Raw genomic sequence first — 19,917 nt, 5'->3', positions numbered from 1 at the left:
AACGGAATATCAAACACTAAAATGACACGTGACGGCGACGGTTGGTTACGAAACGTAGGCATAATCCCATGCTTTTCGATACAAAGAATAGGTATATTTTTGTTTGACACTGTTTGACTGGATGGCAAACGAGAAAGTGGGTCTCCTGATAGTAAGAGATCACCACCGCCGATAAACATCTGCAACACCAGGGGTATAAGATGGGATACCTCAAGTGCCAGTAATTTTACCGGCTGTCTTACTCTCCACGCCGAAACACAACACGACTTTATACCTTATATGTACCTTTATAATGTACTTGTACCTTATAGATAAATACCTTAGGGTAGATATATAGCAACAGCTAGTTTATGATAAATGTCAATAAAAGTACCTCTACTGGGTACATTAAACACTACATATTTGTCAAGTTGTCCGTAAGCCGCGATGTGACATCCATCAGAGTGGGCAATATAATCGCCTTTAATATAATATTCCTCGTGCAAGTTCAACCAAGGTTGTTTCCAAGTTATACGATAAAAACGATTTATTTTATGTGACTTTGATGTCTAAATTCTATCTTCCTTAAGAAAAACTCAGAGGATATACAAAAATAAAAGGAATGGAAATACAAAAAGTTACTAGCGATTACGTTAACAGCTCTGAGAATCTGTATTTATTTGTAGTTTGAGAATATACTCGTATCGCTATCTTAAACTTCCATCTAGATATGTTTTTATGTTTAGTGCATAAATTATATTAAATTGTCAATCTGCGAAGATGAAAGAAAGGATAAAGGCAATAATTAAATTCACTCTTGATTTGAAGAACCTTTGGGGAGGTAGGCTTTAAAGATATTCAACTTTATATTTTCTTAAAATGTTAATGCAAATAGAGAAAAGGATGGTTCAACAGAGTTCGAATTAGCAGGGCAGGGGCAGGGGCTTTCGCCCGCATGGAAAAGTTACTTTTAGGCGAAAAATTGTGAAAGCTCTTTTTATTTAGAGGCACGAAAAGTCAGCAACATCCAATTCATCTGAAAAACGTACAGAAGTTTTTTTTATTAACATTTTATGCAGCATCTCCTAAAGTAAAGTAAGTCACTACAGTACGAAAGTGGATATTGCTGACTTTGCTTGTACATGACTCAATTAATAATTATAATGCTCATTTTTTGTCAACCGTCAATCGTTTTGTGTCAATCTCACAGAATTAGTAAATTTTCTACAATATAAGTTTACTACACTTTCTCAGTAGCTTGCCAAAATAATACAACTGACCAAGATCACACAAAATAACCGCTGACGTCGAGGAGGTACCGAAAATCACCCCGTGTGAACTCACGGCTCTTCGCTTTCCTGTGGTAGGTACCGTTCTCAGAAATATCAAAATCATGCCTCTATATTTTTAACTCTGCTGACGAGTTTACGAATTAAAAACATGATTTTCCAGACTGCAACACTTAAATTTTACGCGAGGCATATTCTGAAAATTTTAGATGTTCCCAGTAAATTATCTCGCATGTGCTGCTTCTTTGATCGCTCGCTCGTGAGCCCATTCGACTGTGACTTACCCATTTAAGTGGACAGCCACATACTTCTGCGTATTTTACATGGCTTTGAATAAAAGCAACAAAGGCTCGGTTACAAATTGAACCAGCGGGAGAACGAGCCCAGAAATTAACTTTTCAAAATGAAATATCAATCAATTAGCACTTTCGGAAATCTTTCTCCTTCGTACCCCGGAAGTTTTGGAATAATTTAATATAAAGAGGCAAAGTTTATCTTCCGGCAAAGTTATCAGGAAGTTCATCCTTGGAGCGATTACTAAGAGTTCCAAGGTGGGCTCTGTTTAATTGTGACGAAGGTTAAATAGGGAACATTTTTTGTTCATAGGTGTGGTAATGTACCCTTTGGGCAATTACGAGGATTACTAAGGTTTGAAATATTTTTTCTGATCATTATTTAGGTACATCAACTACACGAATTTGTAAGGCATTTATTAGTGCACAGCTGGTAATGAACATAGCGATGTCTAATCATAATACGCCTTGTGAAGTCGTGTGTATGAATGCAGACACGGGTATGATCAATCTGAGAGTCTAATTCGTACACGTAGGTAGGGAACAAACTAGACAAGGACGAAATACGCTCCTTGATTGATTGCTCCTCGCTCGGATGCTTCGCCATCCATTATTTTTGCCGAGATCCATGAGAAAATAGCTATCATTTGTATCCAATTGCGTTGTTATGGCAAGGACATTAACTGCTGTCGTCTCTGTGCCCAGTAACGTAATATCGTCACAGTTTAGTTCTACCTTAAGTATTTCGATTACAATACCTTTTTCGACGCGAAAAACATAGTCTCTACAAATTTCAAGAACCTAACAAAAATATTTTACACTTGTATTGTTTGGACCAAGGCTTTCCAAACTTATTTGTACTGTGACGCCCTTGTTACTGTCATTTTTTACGACGCCCCTCAACGCAGCCCACAGAAATACTTACCTACCAATTTTAGTACTAGCCCAGTAACAGGTTATCACTTTGGAAATTGCCACTCTCATTTCTTTTCTTACTTTATTAGGGTTCCGGAGCCAAAATGGCAAAAACGGAGCCCTTATAGTTTCGCCATGTCTGTCTATCTGTCTGTCCGTCCGCGGCTTTGCTCAGGGACTATCAATGCTAGAATGCTATAATTTTGCACAGATATATAGGTAAACTATGCCGACAAAATGGTACAATTTAAAGTAGTGTAAATTTTATTTAGGGTACCTCCCATAGACGTAAAGTGGGGGTGATTTTTTTTTCTCATCCAACCCTATAGTGTGGGATATTGTTGGATAGGTCTTTTAAAACCATTAGGGGTTTGCTAAGACGATTTTTCGATTCAGTGATGTGTTTGCACTATCGTGTCCTTCCCCGGGACTCAAACCGAATTTCATCTAAATCTATTCAGCGGTTTAGACATGATGACGTTCAAACACACAAAGAAACAAACAAACAGACCTAAAAACTTTCGTATTTATAATAATAGTGGGATAACATAATACGTTTAACATAAATACTATTTTGTATTTAACTATCAAAACAAATTGCTATTGAGTTATTTTTTGTACAAAATATAATATTAATCGTTGATGTTTTTAGTTTCCAACCTGGATTCGATTACATTCTAATTATGGCGACACGTGTATGTTTAAGCCACACATTAAATGATCCATCAACGTCTTGTTTTGCGGGGACCGTTACCACTTTCAATTTAAAAAAACGATTTCCGCTTTTGCGAAAATAAAGATTTGCTGTCTGATTTAATTAAGTGAAGGACGTATCATTTTAGCATAAACATCTTTACATTAAATAGTAGGTACTAATTTGAAAATATAGGTATGCTGTAGACGGCTACATGTATAAAATTCGGTGTTAAGCAGAATCTTCTTTCTACGCAAAATGTATACAGTGTGGAGTAATTTTATATCAGTTGATTTGGACACAAAATATAGACGAGATATTTTTATTATTTTGTTGCTACAGTGGCAACAGAAATAGGTATACATTATGTCTATCTCTATCTATTACGGATATTCAGCGGGGCTTCTCCGAAATTCGAAAATCGAAGTTCGTGTCGTTCCGTCTTTCTGACGCTTATAGTATTTAATACGAGTGTGAGAGGGACGGTACGATACGAACTTCGACTTCCGAATTTCGGATTAGGCATTAGGCCCTCTGATACTGCGCTGTGAAAAATAGACAGGCAGACATAGTACGATTTTTACATAGGTACGATTAGTTTTTAGTTTTAATACTAAAACCGACAAACGAGTACGTAGTTTACTTGATGGTAAGTGATCACCACAGCCTATCACCACCAGATATTTGTATCATCATCAGCCCGAAGACGTCCACTGCTGGACAAGTACAAATTGCCTAGTGTCCATAGTACAAATTTTGCTTAGTTTGGGACTAGGTCAATTGGTGTCAAGTGTCCCATGATATTTATTATGTTCTTTATTTTTCTTTATTATTATGGACACCATTAGGGTTGATGATAATATCCATTGCTGGTCTTGCAAAAAACGGCACATTCGCCTTTTAAAGGCACACATTGAAATAAGTTTAGAAATCAAGGGCGCAAAAATGATTATACAGGAGTTTCAATTTTGGAAAAGAAAGTAAAAGCAAGTAAAAGTAACAATCCATAACCTAACCAACAAAAAAGTTGGAAAACCCCCGACTTTGTCACTTCAAAGTTCAATATCTCAAAAACGGCTGAGCCGATTTTGATCAAACATGTCTAAGACCCACTGCTAGAAAACCTGCTTTCAATTAAAAAAACCGCATTCAAATCGGTCCACCCGTTTAAGAGCTTCGGTGCCACATACAGACAGACACACACACAGACACACATTATAGCGGTCAAACTTATAACATCCCTCTTTTTGCGTTGGAGAGAAAGAGAGAGAAAAGATCACGCAATATTAAGACTTGCGAAAGCTTTGCAACGCATTGCTTATAGTGATAACCCTAAACGGGGGTGGTGTAAAGATTTTGATAATAGGTGGAGCATGATCGAGCATCATAGCAGATTACACCCATCGCCGGCAAGCAGGTAGGTAATGTGTCAACTGAGGTGATCGATGGGCACATTATTATACTTTAATTATATTATTACCCACGTTGTAATACGATTACATTTTTTATTCAAAGTTGTATTCTTGTTTCAAAAAATAAAGCAATCAGAAGCCACAAAAGTCAGTTTTTATTATAAAATTTTATAAGTACCGAAGAAATTTTTAGCTTCTCATTAACCTATGAAGTTGAAATATGTTTTACTTTTGAATTTTCCTCATTTTCCTAATACAACCATTTTCATTTTGATGTAAAAATGCAAAGAATCATCATTCATACAGCTTATTCAGAGATGTACGGAACCCTTGGTGCGCGAGTCTGACTCGTACTTTTCCGGTTTTTAGGGTTCCGTGGTCTACTAGGAACCCTTATAGTTTCGCCATTTGTGTCCGTCTGTCTGTCCGCGGGTAAGCTCAGAGACCGTTAGTACTAGAAAGCTGTAATTTGTCACGAATATACATATCAGTCACGTCTACAAAGTGGTATAATAAAAAAAAGTAAAAAAAAAAATTTTACGGTAGGTAGGTACCTCCCATAGACGTAAAGTGGGGTTTTTTTTTCTCGACTAACCGTATATTGTGGGGTATCGTTGGATAGGTCGTTTAAAACCATTGGTGGGTTGCTACAACAATTTTTGTGATCTGTTTGCGAAATATTCAACTTCCAAGTGCAAATTTTCATTGAAATCGAGCGTCCCCCAGCCCTCCCCCCCCCTCTAAAATCTAAACTGTTATTTATAGAATCAAGCGTTACTTTGCGGAGGTCCATACCAATGAACTAAAAGAACTGAAAGAAGGTCGCGGGTGAGCAAGGAAATTATTTTAGTTCTAAACTGTTGGGTGGAAAAATTTGAAAAAAATCGGAATGGTAGTAAATATACTTTACAAGGAAAATTATAGCGTCTAAGATTGCTTGAGAATTATTAGTAGTTTAAAAGTAAATAGCAGCCTATGGAGTAAAATATACCTAAACTTGGAAGATTCAGTACACAATACGAAATTCTTAGAAAAATATTATTTGATTTTTTCGTAATGGCTACGAAACCCTATCCTGGGCGTGTACGACACGCTCTTGGCTGGTTTTTATTATTTTTTGTTATTGCCGAGCTAAAACGGGTTAAATGTATTTATAGCAGAATCTGTATTTTTAACCCCGGACGCAAAAAGAGGGGTGTTATAAGTTTGACCGCTATGTGTGTCTGTATGTCTGTGTGTGTGTCTGTCTGTCTGTCTGTGGCACTGTAGCTCTTAAACGCGTAGACCGATTTGAATGCTGTTTTTCTTTTATTTGAAAGCAGGTTTTCTAGCGATGGTTCTTAGACATGTTTCATCAAAATCGGTTGAGCCGTTTTTGAGATATTGAACTTTGAAGTGACAACTCCGGATTTCCTACTTTTTGTTGGTTAGGTTATTACTTACAGTAGAGAAACTGATTCGCGTACATTCACCAGCAGCACCAATATCTGACACACAACAAAGCGTTCATACATATTATTATTTGAATAACTCTAATTCTAGGGCCGGTAGCACTTAACGGATATTTTTATACGCTCCGCTGTGTCAGATATTAATCCAGGTGACTGTACCAAGCTGGAACCTTTTTATATAATATTTCACGAAATTTTCTTTCATTTCTTCCTATTGTGTGATTCAATTTCTGCAAATTATTTAAGTAGGGTGTTAATTTTGTAAGAAGAGCTGACAATGTAAAATGCTGGAAATAATTAAAAAATAAGATCCTCTTTTCAGAAATCGGTCTATGGTTTATTGTACTCGTATATAGGTACAACATCTAAAAATTAAGCAAACGCAATGAGTTTAACTTAGGTTTAACTCCTTTTATAAGTACCTACAATCACACTAGTACTTATAACACTGTTCGTAGCAAAATACCAAAAAAAGTCAAATCTTTATTTTACTTACGTAGGTAGGGTACATTAAGAAATTATGAATGGAATTATATTGTGCCCGCAGGCACGAGGCCTGCCTTTTAAATTCTGTCGTTTGCAAAAATCCCGTGATTATTAAAAAAAAAACCAGCCATGAGCGTAACGGACATGCCCGAAATAGGGTTTCGTAGCCATTACGAAAAAATAAGTATTGGTTTTAAAAGACCTATCCACGATACCCCACACTAAAAGATTGGATGAGAAAAAAAAAAACCCCGACTTTGCGTCTATGGGCAATACTGAAAAAAAAAAATTTAACATTTTTTTTGTACCATTTTGTCGGCATAGTTTACATATATATTCGTGCAAAATTACAGATTTCTAGCATTGATAGTCCCTGAGCAAAGCCGCGGACGGACAGACAGACAGACAGACATGGCGGAACTATAAGGGTTACGTTTTTGCCATTTTGGCTACAGAACCCTAAAAAACTAGTATCATCTTAATAATATTTGAATTTAGAATTCGAAAACAAAAGAGTGACTCGAGATCGGCCGAACCGTTTTCAGTACAGGCGTGTCAGTTCAAAATTAACGTGCGATATTTTTTTCCAACTTCAAAAGGGGCCAGATGGGCTTCAAAACGCTTCTTCAGTGCTTTGAAGAGCTGACTACGGTTTTTAATAATAAAGCACCATGCATCCGGACTGTGGAACGCTGGTATTTAGAATTTCTACGTGGTTGCTCTAGTCTTAGTGATAGGCACCGTGATGGCCAACCTAAAACAGCCGTAACCCAGGAGAACATTGATGCTGTACGGCAACTGATCGTCGAAGATCGCCATGCGACATACCGTGGGATAGGACCTTCATTAAGCATTTCAGGGACCAGTATTCAATAGTTATTTGTGTCACAAGGGAGCAAAATGGTGTATTTACGGCGAGGGCGTAAATTGAATACAGAATGTAGCGAAGGATTCTAAATAAGTATTATTAAAGAACAACCAGCATAGAAAATGGCGTGGCTTTACAATTATCATTTTAAAAAAATGGCATTTGCAATAAAACACTTAGAAAAGCCTTGAACAAAAAAGTTGCACTTTGCTCCCTCTCGCCAGGGAGGAAAAGTTACTTTTCTGAAGGAGAGGTGTGAAAAATATTTTGCATGATCACTTAGGCTACCACATTTACTTAGTGAAGACCAAAAAATAGCCCGCGTTAGATGGTGTCGCAAAACTCTGCGGCAATTCAACCGAGGAGACTCTAAACACGTTTATGACATTATCAGTGGTGACGAATCTGGGATATATGCCTGCCTACGGTCCGGATTCAAAACAGCAGTCGATTGTTTGGGTGTTCCAAGATGAGCCAAAACCGACCAAAGAAATACGGAAAATACGGCAGCTAACCGATGTGGCGATGGCACGGTTGGTGTATTTTACTTACTTTAATACGAGTAGCATTATTTCGTACGGCCTTATTTTCAAGCTTTATTTTTTAATTTAGTCAATTTTTATCTTACAAAAGAGAGCAATTAGAGCAATTTATAATTTGAAGACGCGTGAATCTTTAAGATCTTTTTTTAAGGAAACAGGTATCCTAACCCTGCCGTCGCTTTGTTTTTGAAATAATCATGTATGTTAGGAAGAACATATGTGATTTTCCCACTAACGTCGATAAGCCAAAGGCTACTAGAAACACATGGATGCTTAAAGTTCTATCTTACAGACTGGCTAAAACCAAAAAGTCCTTTCTGGGCAATTGCATACGTTTTTATAATAAAATATAATAAATGAAACGGCTACAAAATTCAGATTTATTGTCAAGAATACATTAATATCTAAGGCGTATTATAAAGTTAATGATTATAACATGGACAGGAATATTTGGAAATAATTTCGATCGATCCCTTCAAATACCTAGCGAACCAACTGTGTTAAAAAGAAAGTTGTGTTAAACATTTCTGATGTATAGATATCATTTAATAATATTGTAAATCTGTTTTAAAAAGTATACCTCGTTGAGTTTCTTGCTGGATTTTTCTATACAGAGGTTTTTACGAACCGGTGGTAGATTTTTTTTGACATTAATTAGTGCTTGTTTAAGCCTAAATTGAATAAAGATATTTTGACTTTGACTTTGACTACGCACACGGAGCACTTCTAAAAAAATGGTCGACATATTTTTAGCGAAAAATGGCCACATTGCCACCATCGTGATAGAAGACCGTAAAACAGTTAATGCTGACTGGTATACCACTGTTTGTTTACCTGAAGTTATCGGCAAATTCCGAAAAAATAACCCAAGACAACGTATAGTACTGCACCACGATAAGGCGAGCACGCACACCGCCCGGCAGACAATTGCGTTTTTAAAAGAGCAAAACGTCGAAAATCCGGAACACCCGCCGTTCAGCCCTGCCTTAAGCCCTAGATTTCTTCACTTTTCCAAAAATCAAGCAACGACTTCGTGGTCAACGGTACTGGATGCCTGAAGAAGTGGTCGAGGCATACAAAACGGCCATTTTGGAGACCCCGACTTCGAACTGGAATAAATGTTTCGAAAACTAATTCGATCAAATGAAAAAGTCTACTACATAACACGGTGATTACTTTGAGAAACAATAAATACCATTTAACTCTTAAATTGTCTTTAGTTTTCCAAACGACACAACTTAAAAGGCAACCCTCGTAATTGTAAAGCAGTTAAAGTATTCATATTGAAATCGGCATTACTCTGTTCACTTAAGTTACAATACAATCCGAACAGATTTATTCCATCACAAAAGTGTGTATCAAATACCTGGATCGGAACCTTCAGAAAGAAATGAGTCTGAAAAAACAAAGTATAGAATTGGAATTTTTCTACTTCAGTAAATTCAGTACAATAACCGGGAGGGTGCGAAAAAACTTTCTCAGTTACTCAAGGCTGAGAAAAAGTTCAAATTTTCTCCTTACAAAGGAACGTCCATATTTTGATTTGAACGGCGAGGTAGAACAAGCCAAACTTACAAATTGTGCTTTCATCGGGTTGGTTCGAAGTAGTTGGTTCCTAGTTTTTACCATGCGATTTTTAAATTATATTAGATAACTTCTATTACCGGTAAGTTTCAGTAACATAAGCTTTCTAAAATCACCATCATCAATACTTCTTTTTTTAGCATTAGAAAAAGGGTAAACAATCTTGACGGTCTCTTTATTGAAAAACGTTTTTTAAAAAATCAGTTAGGTACTATTACATAAGATGCCAAAAGCATATAAATGATCATATTATGTCCTTGCTAGTTAATTGTTACATATTATTTGCTGTACTTAATTTTCAAGTGTTTTTCATTAAAAAGACACGTCAAGATCGCTTATCATCTTTCTAATGCTAAGAAAACCGGCCAAGAGCATGTCGGACACGCTCAGGACAGGGTTCCGTAGCCATTACGAAAAAATCAAGGATTTCGATCGTGCACGGAATCTTCCAAGTTTAGGTTTTATACACCTTAAGCTGCAAATTTTTCCACCCAACAGTAGATTTTAAAGGGGGGGGGACGCTCGATTTTAATAAAAATTGGCAATTTAAAGTTAAATATTTCGCAAACAGATCACTACACTACATTTTTGCTAATATTACGAGATGTACGGAACCCTCGGTGCGCGAGTTCAACTGGCATTTAGCCGGTTTGTTTAGCGTCGTATGTGTGTACAGTAGGTAATAATAATTATGTATATCAACAGGTCATAAGCAATCAATCTTTGGTTAACATAATATGTTATAAATACCTACCACACTTTAAAAAATAAGAGTGTTAACGTGTTATCTATTTTAATAATCACGCTGTTTACAATAAAATTAAACAACACGATTAAACTAATTAATTTAGGTCGCGGCCACAAACATTAGCAATATTCCGGATTAAAATCACTGACAAAGTTTATTATAAATTACGGTAATACCCAGATCTAAGGTTTGGAATTATCGGGGCTATAAATAAGGTTGTGGATATACGGGCCGGGCAAATAACGGGTCTCATAAGCGCCCGGGGCCCGAGACCTGTGCAAAATAACTTTTAATAAATCAAAACATGACCATCTGGCTTGTAGATAACGTTCTTCATTATCTTTGTAGTTAAGAAGGTAATTTTGTTCTCAGTTACTACTAGTTCAATGTGTACTATTACTATAAACGTATGTGACGTTATATGAGCAAGGATCGTGAAATGCGAGCAAAATCGATTGAAATGACAATTATGACAACCCTAGCATATAACAATGAATTTAACTCCCATTTTACGAACCTTGGATACGAGTACGAGTTGGTCGGAAGATTTTCAAAATGTTTTGTAGCGAGTACCAAAATCACCTAACGGTTGCGGATGAATAAATTTAAAACCAGTTGAAATAGCGAATTTTGAACAACAACACAGGACGACAGGGGATCTGCTGTGGCCGAGCATTCAATGGATTCGGATTTGACGCATTACATCAGGTTTGATAAGGTGTCTGTACTTGCGTGAGAAAAGTTTTTCATTCCGCGGAAAGTGCGTGAAGCCATTGAGATTGGTCGTCATCCGAATTTTAACCGGGATTGCGGTTGGTCGGTACCCCCGAGTTGGAAAACAGTATTAAATACTCGTGCTGCGTCATCGGTTGGTGTGAACGTGCCTTTACGGAGTGATGTTGTTAGTGTTGTGTGCTACCCTACATTAGACATTGATAATGAAAATGACGATAAAAATGCGGGTAGTTGTGCGCCGGTGTTAGTTTCGTCGGACAGTCGTGCGAGCAGAGCGGTGGCGCGTAGTGTGCGTGTTGCGGCAGCCGGCCGGTTCGCGTGCTCCTGAGAGGAAGGGCTACGAAATAGCCCGAAACATGTCGAGCTAAACACGGTTTAAGACGTGAGTTATCCGTTATAATAACATTTAATATGAAATAGCGAATTTTTTTTGTGTGTAATTTTTTGTTTTTCAATAAAACCAAAGCGAAAAATTTTTAACACCGAAAATTTTTCGCATCTAATAAACGTTCTAGGGAAGCTGTGAAGCACCGTCACTTAATAAAACTTCTCCCGAGGGAAGTGAAGCAAACGGCTCAATAAGATGAGGAGGTATCATCGTGGCAGGGTGAAAAAAAGTCATAAAAAGTAGGCGGGGCCACATTAAATAAATTGCAGGCGCCTGCCGCGCTGCGACATCTGCGGGCTAACTTCACGGCGCTTGTTCCTCTTTAGAGCGTGGATTTGCACGGTAGACTTAGACGGAAAGATATAAATATATTTTTTTTAGATTTTTTCCTGTACTTGTAGTATAACGCAATATTACTTGATTAATTAATAGTTCTAGCCCAACAGAAAGTACCCCATATATTTTGATTCCTTTGAGAGTGTCGAAATATACTTTTTTTTCGACATAAATAACCGTAAGGATCTTTTTAGAGTTCCGTGCCTCGAAAGGAAAAACCGAACCTTTATATGATCACTTTGTTGTCCGTCCGTCCGTCTGTCTTGACCCTTTATCTTGGGAACGCGTGGAGGTATCAAGCTGAAATTTATATCAAATACTCAGGTTGCCCCTTGAAGCAGTGAAAAAATTAAACTTCTAAACCAACGCTATCAAAAGATACCGCCGTTTATGCCGCAAATTTCCGCATCGAAATTCGCAAGGGAATCAAAACCTACAGGGTACTTCCCGTGAACTCAGAATCTTGAAATTTGGTACGAAGCAACGTCTTAAAGCACAGATAAAGGAAAAATTGCGAAAACCTTAAATTTTTAGCTGTATCATATAATAAAATATTTATACGGAACCCTCGGTGCGCGAGTCGGACTCGCACTTGGCCGTTTTTTATGTTAACTAAGAAATTTGATTTTTTCACAGTTTCAAGGTACTGTAAACTTACCACCACGCGTTCCCGAGATAAAGGGTCTTTACAGATAGATGGAAAACAAAGAGTGATCCTATATGTTTCGTATTTCCTTTTGAGGCACGAAATCCTAAAAATGGTCAATCTTGAGTCAGATCTGAGTGATGAGTTCCTAATTCCTATAATTGATGTAGGTATGACTATATAATAGTCCCTAATATTTAGGAGAATTATTGTTAGGATGCTGATAAAGGCTGATTTCTTACAGCACAAAAAATACCAAAGTAAAAAATATCAATATGATAAAACCAAAAGAAAAGTAGGTACTTACATAAAATTATTTACAACGTAAAATTAGTACACACTTTGTTGAACAAAATAGTTTTGAATTTGCATCCTTAGTCATAACTAAACCACGAAAATATTATATTCGTACCTAACTTTTTTTACTGAACTTAACATTTGCTAACATTTTGTTTCTATCATAATTTTCCTTGTAAAACTTCAGCTACGTTGCTGAGCGTATTTTAAAAGCACGTTTGCACAATTTATCTTCACAAAAAGGTAAGGGAAAGTATAATTGTACACAGTTACACTGAATGCAACTGGCAGCAATGTTGTACGCATGGACTGTAGCAAAACTGAGCACGTGCGTTCTATGCAGCATTTTAGTCTTTGTGTAAGATACGTCCAAAAAAACTCAAATCAAATATGCGATAGATACGTGCAAATGAAAATAAGTAGAGATTGATAGATAAATCTTCCGAAACGATTTCCCCTCAATAATATGACTTATTTTGGGGTAAGTTGTATAGGATTTGATAATCACTTTTAAACAAAAATAGCTTAGCGATCGTGGTGTACAAAGGGAAAGAATTTTCATGTTTATTAAGATAAACGTCAGAAACTTAACTTTGTGTTTTTATTTGTTTTGAGTTCTTGCTTGGTATCGTATAGCCTCGGGCCTGTAGCAATCAAGTCGTATGATGTTGCGCATCATAAATGTCCATTTTATCTTAAATTTATTACTCGAAGATAGAAACAGAAGCGCTTCGGGCATGACATAAGTATTACTACCTGTTCTGTATTGAAAACTAATTTTATATTTAATCGACATAAATGAAATCGTCAAGTAACAATATCGTTTATTTATTTTACGATTTCTTACATGAAACTGAACAGTAATACTTTTTTGGGTAAATTACGCCACGAATGTACCTAAATACTATACATTAAGTAAGTAGCCAAATGCTGCGTCGAATTTCATTTTCTCGAAAAACTGAAGAGCCCCTTAATTAAATTAAAAAGCTTACAAGCTTAGCTCACACGATCGTAAATAGAATCCCGAGTTCTAATTCACGTATTAGCTCTTAAATACGCCGAATGTACATACTCCCGGCAATTTACGTCGGGAAATTACGGTGAAATCCGACCGATTGCATATATCAGGTTACTTTTGTTTGAAGGTGTTTTATTACCGAAATCCATAAACCTAAATTTTGCGTCTTAAATGCGTATAATTGTGTGGCTTCTATTTTAAATAAGGTAAATATATAAGGAAACTAAAGAAAATGATTGGACTTTGAACAGAACATTTGGAACAGATTTAGATAAAGTAGCTACAAATAATAAGGTAATGGGAAGTCCTTATGTCATACAAGAATCGCATTTTGCTATCAGTTTGGTGTGATGGAACTCTTTTCGGATGAAACCTGCTGGCGCTTCTTCAGCCGGTTTTCAACACGGAACAACACAACATGGTGGTAGATTTTTTTTCACATTCATAAGTGCTTTTTATAGCCTAAATTAAATAAAGATATTTTGACTTTGACTTTGAAACGAAAAATTACGACAAATTTTGAATCAGCCCGAATGAAGTCACCATCAAAATAGTCTTTTATAATATTTGAAATACAGCGCAGACCACCCACACGTCTCTCAAGTTTTAAAAGCTGCGATTCTAATGGTTCAGCTTTGAGTCGTCTTTAGTAGCGCCGCCCTCGTAATTATGTTTAATGACACCGTTTATCGCGCCCATTACTATTAGAAACTTTGTGTTTCTAATTCATCAGCGAGTTCGCAACTTGCCGGATATAGCGAATAATTTTTGCGAGCGACATTTTGTCGGCACAACCTAAGTTGTATGACACGTTTTGCAATTAGTAAAGCGGCAATTGTAACATAAAACACACTTGCTGCATGAGACGTGCAATCAAGCGAGTCACTTCAGTTACCATAAGTAATTTTAATTTTTATACCAACACTAGCTTTTGCCCGCGGCTTCGCTCGCGTTAAATTTGGGGTAACATACCTTTACTTTCTACCATCCTTTTTCCGTGTTTTGGTTGATTTTTCGGAGGATTGCATGGAAATACAAATACAGACAGACGTTGTTTTAGACTAATTTAGACAAAGGGTGCAAATTTTAGAATTCAAAAATCAATCAACATTAATTAATTTGAAACCCTGTTTCGCAAATTCAGGGGTGGAATTTAAGCAAATGTTAAAGTACTACGCATTTATTTTGCCCGCGACTTCATATATACACGATATAGGATTATATCCCAAGAAATTGTAAAGTTCCCGCGGGACATTATTTACCTACTGTTATGATCTATTTTAATATTCTTAATTGTCGATGAGAGACACATTGTAGCTTTCTATTAAGTATTGAAAGAATTTTGAAAATCTGGCCCGAAATTGAATCACTTATTTTTACATTGCGGAAAGTTTGTATTAAAAAAAGTAGTCTATATATTGTAAAATATCGTATCTGTGCTATCACCCTTGAGGAGTTCCGTCATCAGCAGACGACCCTGGCAGTAACATCAGGTGGTGTATTCATATAAACGCATTGTCATTGAAATTTAACAATCATGTAGTATTTTGTGTGTGCCATCAACTTTTGAGGAGTTCCCTTCTATGGAGACGATCCTGGCCAGGATGAGCAGAATGTCACTGCTAAATTATTGTATTGTTACCAGATTTACTTCAGCTTGCCAAATCTCCAGTCCCTAGTTTAATTAGTTAAGCTTGTGCGTTTTCTGATTCAGTTGGTATATAAAATCCTCGTTATTCGTTTTATCCCGTGGGATTTTCAGAAAATCTTAGACATAGTTTTTACATACTGTAAGTATTATCTACCTGCATGCCAAATTTGGAGTCTTTAATATTTATAATTACGGAGTTAGGGCCACTTTTAAGCGAAAATATAAATCCCATTTATTCCCTATCTCGTGGGAATTTTGACAAAACCTGAAATATTTTTTAGCTGTTAGTATTACCTACTTGCATGCCAAATGTAAAGTCTCTAATAAATATAGTGACGGAAAGCGGGTCATTTATTGGAAGTGAAAATACAAATCCCATTTATTCACTATCCCGTGGGAATTTCGAAAAATCCTGAAAAGTGTTTTTAGCTGTTAGTATCACCTACTTGTATACCAAATTTGAAGGTTCTAATAATTATACTTACAGAAATAGGGCCATTTTGATGTGAAAATATAAATCCCATTTATTTTCTATCCCGTGAGAATTTCGAAAAACTTCTTTCTTAGTGCTCGTTTACATCTACTAAGGAATATATAATCTAAATTTCAAGTTTCTTGGCCCAGCGGTTAGGGCTGTGCGTTGATCTATAAGTCAGTCAGTCAGTCAGTCAGTCTCTTCTTTTATATATATATATAGATTTGCCCTAAAATATGTAGAACCATGCTGTTTCAGGATTTTTTTAAATATCATCTTATAAAATGCAACAGGTTTGGTTAGTTTAATATCAATTGTGAAAAATAGTTATTTGTGCAACAAGAGAGCAAAGTTGTTTTTTGTTGCGAGTGTTTATTTTGAATCCCGAGTAAGCGAAGGTTTCTTTAATTGAATCACGAGCGTTCGGGGGTGTTTACGAGATGCAAAAAAACTTTGGTCTCATGTGACACATACAATTTTTCAACTCAGCAGCGAGAACATGATTTAAATGTAACATTAGAATAAAACCACATATACCTACCTGTTTACAAAACAAACACAATTTTATAAATATAATCCGATTATTAAGAAACAAATATAATAATCACATTTAAAACCTTTACTTAAAAGTACATTTCTGTACTCAGCATTTAAAAAAAATATTAAAAAGTTACTTTGTCACACGGAGTGAGCAAAATGCGATTTTGCTCACTGATATCTCATAGCAAAACTTGCCTGTTTGAGGAGCTGAGGTGAAAAATACTGTTTAGGAAATAAATTACTTTACGACAAATGAAAATCATGAAAAACGATACATTACTGGAATGATTTACTGGAATTATGTAAACAGGGTCTAAGGAAACGAGCAACGAAGTGTTTTTTTTTTAATTCTCATTTTTTAAGTCTATTGGAGCCTTATGAAACTTTTTACATTCAAAGTTTTCACATTCAATTTGCAAAGATCATTGTCAAACCCTCACGTAAAACATAATAAAATCCCATAAGTGAAATCCCACCTTAACCTTTTGATACGAGAAATAACAATAGAAATATTAGGCTCGACAGCGCAGGAATTTTCAATAAATTGTTGTCCGGGACCGAGCGCATTTGAAAAAGGCTACCATAACTTCACCTCCTAAGAGTTACGATTTCTACAATATCACGCTTTTATACTCTGAGTTGTACTTTAAGCTAAAGTAGGTAACTTAGAGAAAGATAAGGTAACATTATAAGAATGAGGCGGTCATTTCTTACGATTGTTCAATTGAAAGGGTAGCTAAGGTCATGATAGGTTATTTTTATAGTCATGTGATTTAGAACCTAACATTCAAGTTTACGTAACTAGGTTTGTATGAATGTAAACACTGTCGTATAAACATAACGCAAGCCTATATTGTATAAAAAAAAAAAAGCAAACACAACAAACTAACGTTGAAATCTATGTACAAAAGCGACCTTATCCCTCTAACGGATCTCTACCAGTCAACCTTTAAGTGGATGAGAGGAGCATTCAGCTAGGGACCGACAAAGAGTAAGTTTGAAAAAAAAAATTAAAATGTTTAATTCACTAAAATAACATTGTTACATTACCTATATTAAGGGTTGGGAATCGAAATTCGTATCGTACCGTCCCGCTGTCGCTTATGGTATTTTAAACGAGAGTGAAAGGGACGGTACTATATTATGAACTTCGATTTTCTAATTTCGTAGTAGCCCCCTGTATCAGGAAGCCCCGCTCTTTCATAAAACAAGTTTAAAAGTCAGAAATAGTGGCAGCTACTATGCATATATACAATGGCATACAATGCTTTAAAAAATCTTCTTTCAAACCATGCGAGTCTGCGAACATTGATAACAAAAAAATGGGTGGGCCAAAGCTCATAATAAAATTGCAAATTCGATTATTGAAACTTCGAAAATGTATCTTATACAATTTTACATCCTAATGATCATTATATATTTTTATTTTAGACAATAATCATTGGAACTCCGAATTTATTGTATTCATAATGTAATTTAATATAAATACCTCTGTTACTACAATTTATGTATTATTTATCATTACTATAATTTATCATTATTATATCGATTTTAGGTAATACAATTTGGTAAGTATTATATACGTTTTAAAGTATACCTTTATTTATTCCTAATCTATTCATACATATATACAAGTTAATGGCTTTTTAAATGCAAATATCTGGGTAAATAATATGGAAACTATATTTTCCGTCCTTTTAATTTAGATTTGTCACGAAACTGCGATACCCTAATTATTATATTTATCCCTAATAAATAATATTGGTTCCTTAATTCGATGTTTCTACCTATTCTATAAGGCAGGTCTGGTTAGGTACGACGACGAGCGAAGCGAGGAGGAGTGTTAGGTAGAACTGCGACCCTCAGTGCACGAGCCGAGTGAGCGAAGCGAGCCTGCCGCGGCAGCGGCCGGCGAAGTGCCAGAACCGAACATAATTTCACACAAACATGGTATAGGAACAACAAAAATACGAATCGTGATGTTTTAGCAGCCTACCGCTTTAATAGGCGGTCGGACTAAAGTAGGCATACCCTCCAATGTAAATCATAATCTCTGTGTAGGTACGTTCCGATATACGTCCAGTTTAAATAATATAGCTTTTAATCACATGAGTACAAATGATTATATAAAATAAATTTATAAATTAAGAAATTCTCCCAAGTAAGATTATGCGTATAGATAACGAGATTTCGTTAATGAAATTATGAGTAAAAAAAAACGAAATATGTATCTTTATGAACAATGTAGGTAGTAGTAAAAATAATTCTTTTTAAAATATATAAGACTCAATTTTCGGAGAAATGATGATTATGATTACAAAGCGGTATTATTAGCGGTATAAATAATCTAATAAAAAATTGTATATGAGCCAATATGGACCCCAAAAAAATATATGTCAAAACAGAAACTTAAATCTATCTATCTATCTTACCTTTAAACGAGCAATTCTTGTATATACCTATTATATATATTTCCAGGATCTCGGAAACGACTCCAACGATTTCGATGAAATTTGGTATGTGGGAGTTTTCGGGGATGAGAAATCGATCTAACTTGGTCTTATCTCTGGGAAAACGCTAATTATCGTTTTAGCCCGAGCAAAGCTCGGTCGCCCAGATACTGTTTCTTTGAATTAAGTATTTCAAGCACCATGTCACTAACTATTAGAGTTCTCATTTCGTTTTATTATGTACATTTACCTACGTAGTCTTATTACGTAATAGCTTAAATTTGCGGTAAAATACCTTGACATTAATTGCTATTCACAATTACGCGCCATAGCTACTCGCAAGTAGGCTTTTGCTCATTAATTGCAAAGCAGTTACGGTCTCTGAACTGGCCTATTAAAATGTGAATGGGTTTTGTGCCAAAAGAAAGTCTTGTTAGCATAATCTTTGCTGTGAAAGGAAAACTAATCATGTTTTAGACTTGATGGAAAGCCCTGGTTAGTAGTACATCTAATATACCTACTATCTAACCAATAAAAAACATATCTTCTCTTTTACTCGTAATATGTAATAAAAAATGAATTGAAAAAATATGTATTATATTTTTGTTGTACCTATTTGTACCTAATTGTCAGGAAAAGTATCTGATGGAAGACATTTTTTGAAAAATTGTTTGATAAGAAAAAAAAAACGGATTTAAATAATGTGAATAAAAATATTGAGTGATTGAAGCAGAAAATGATTATTGGGTAGATTAAGTCTCATTTTACGTACACCCGTGTGAAACCTCGTGTGAAGCTCCTCCGCAAAACAATGCAGTAAAATTTTGATTTGATTTGCTTTTATTCAATTAACAAGCAATCAATCACGAACTTATCAACGAGATCGGTGTTTGTTGTTCGTAAATTTGATAACTGACAAAAAAAAGAATAGGGCCTTTTCCCAGTATCAAACGGCCTTATTTAATAATGAAATGTTTGTTTTTAATGACATTGTATTGTCTCACTAATGAAAAAGACCCCTTTGGCACAATATGACACCAACCTCTTGCACGCACGTTCAAATCGTTCCAAAATCTCCCCTTTTGCTATTTTTAATTAAAATAGATGGGTATTTAAATCA

The 19,917-nt window shown here is 35.7% G+C and overlaps 1 protein-coding gene across 3 annotated transcripts in view; it reads left to right on the top strand.

Annotated features, from left to right (window-relative positions):
- Nucleotides 1-19,917, top strand: part of stg1 (stargazin-like protein) — a 76,186-nt gene that overhangs the window by 37,924 nt on the left and 18,345 nt on the right. The window contains exon 1 of one of the 3 annotated variants that reach the window (XM_074088626.1): nucleotides 11,006-11,378. The exons of 1 other annotated variant lie outside the window; for it this stretch is intronic. The gene's annotated coding sequence lies outside the window, so the exon portion shown is untranslated. Of the gene's footprint in view, nucleotides 1-11,005; nucleotides 11,379-19,917 lie in introns of those variants that run through there. One more of the 3 variants, XM_074088627.1, reaches the window with a different exon arrangement.

This window comes from Choristoneura fumiferana, chromosome 6, assembly GCF_025370935.1.
Source record: "Choristoneura fumiferana chromosome 6, NRCan_CFum_1, whole genome shotgun sequence".
In the NCBI taxonomy this organism is placed as follows: domain Eukaryota; kingdom Metazoa; phylum Arthropoda; class Insecta; order Lepidoptera; family Tortricidae; genus Choristoneura; species Choristoneura fumiferana.
The sequence above is the reverse complement of the archived record's forward strand: the minus strand, read 5'-3'. Positions and strand labels throughout refer to the sequence as shown.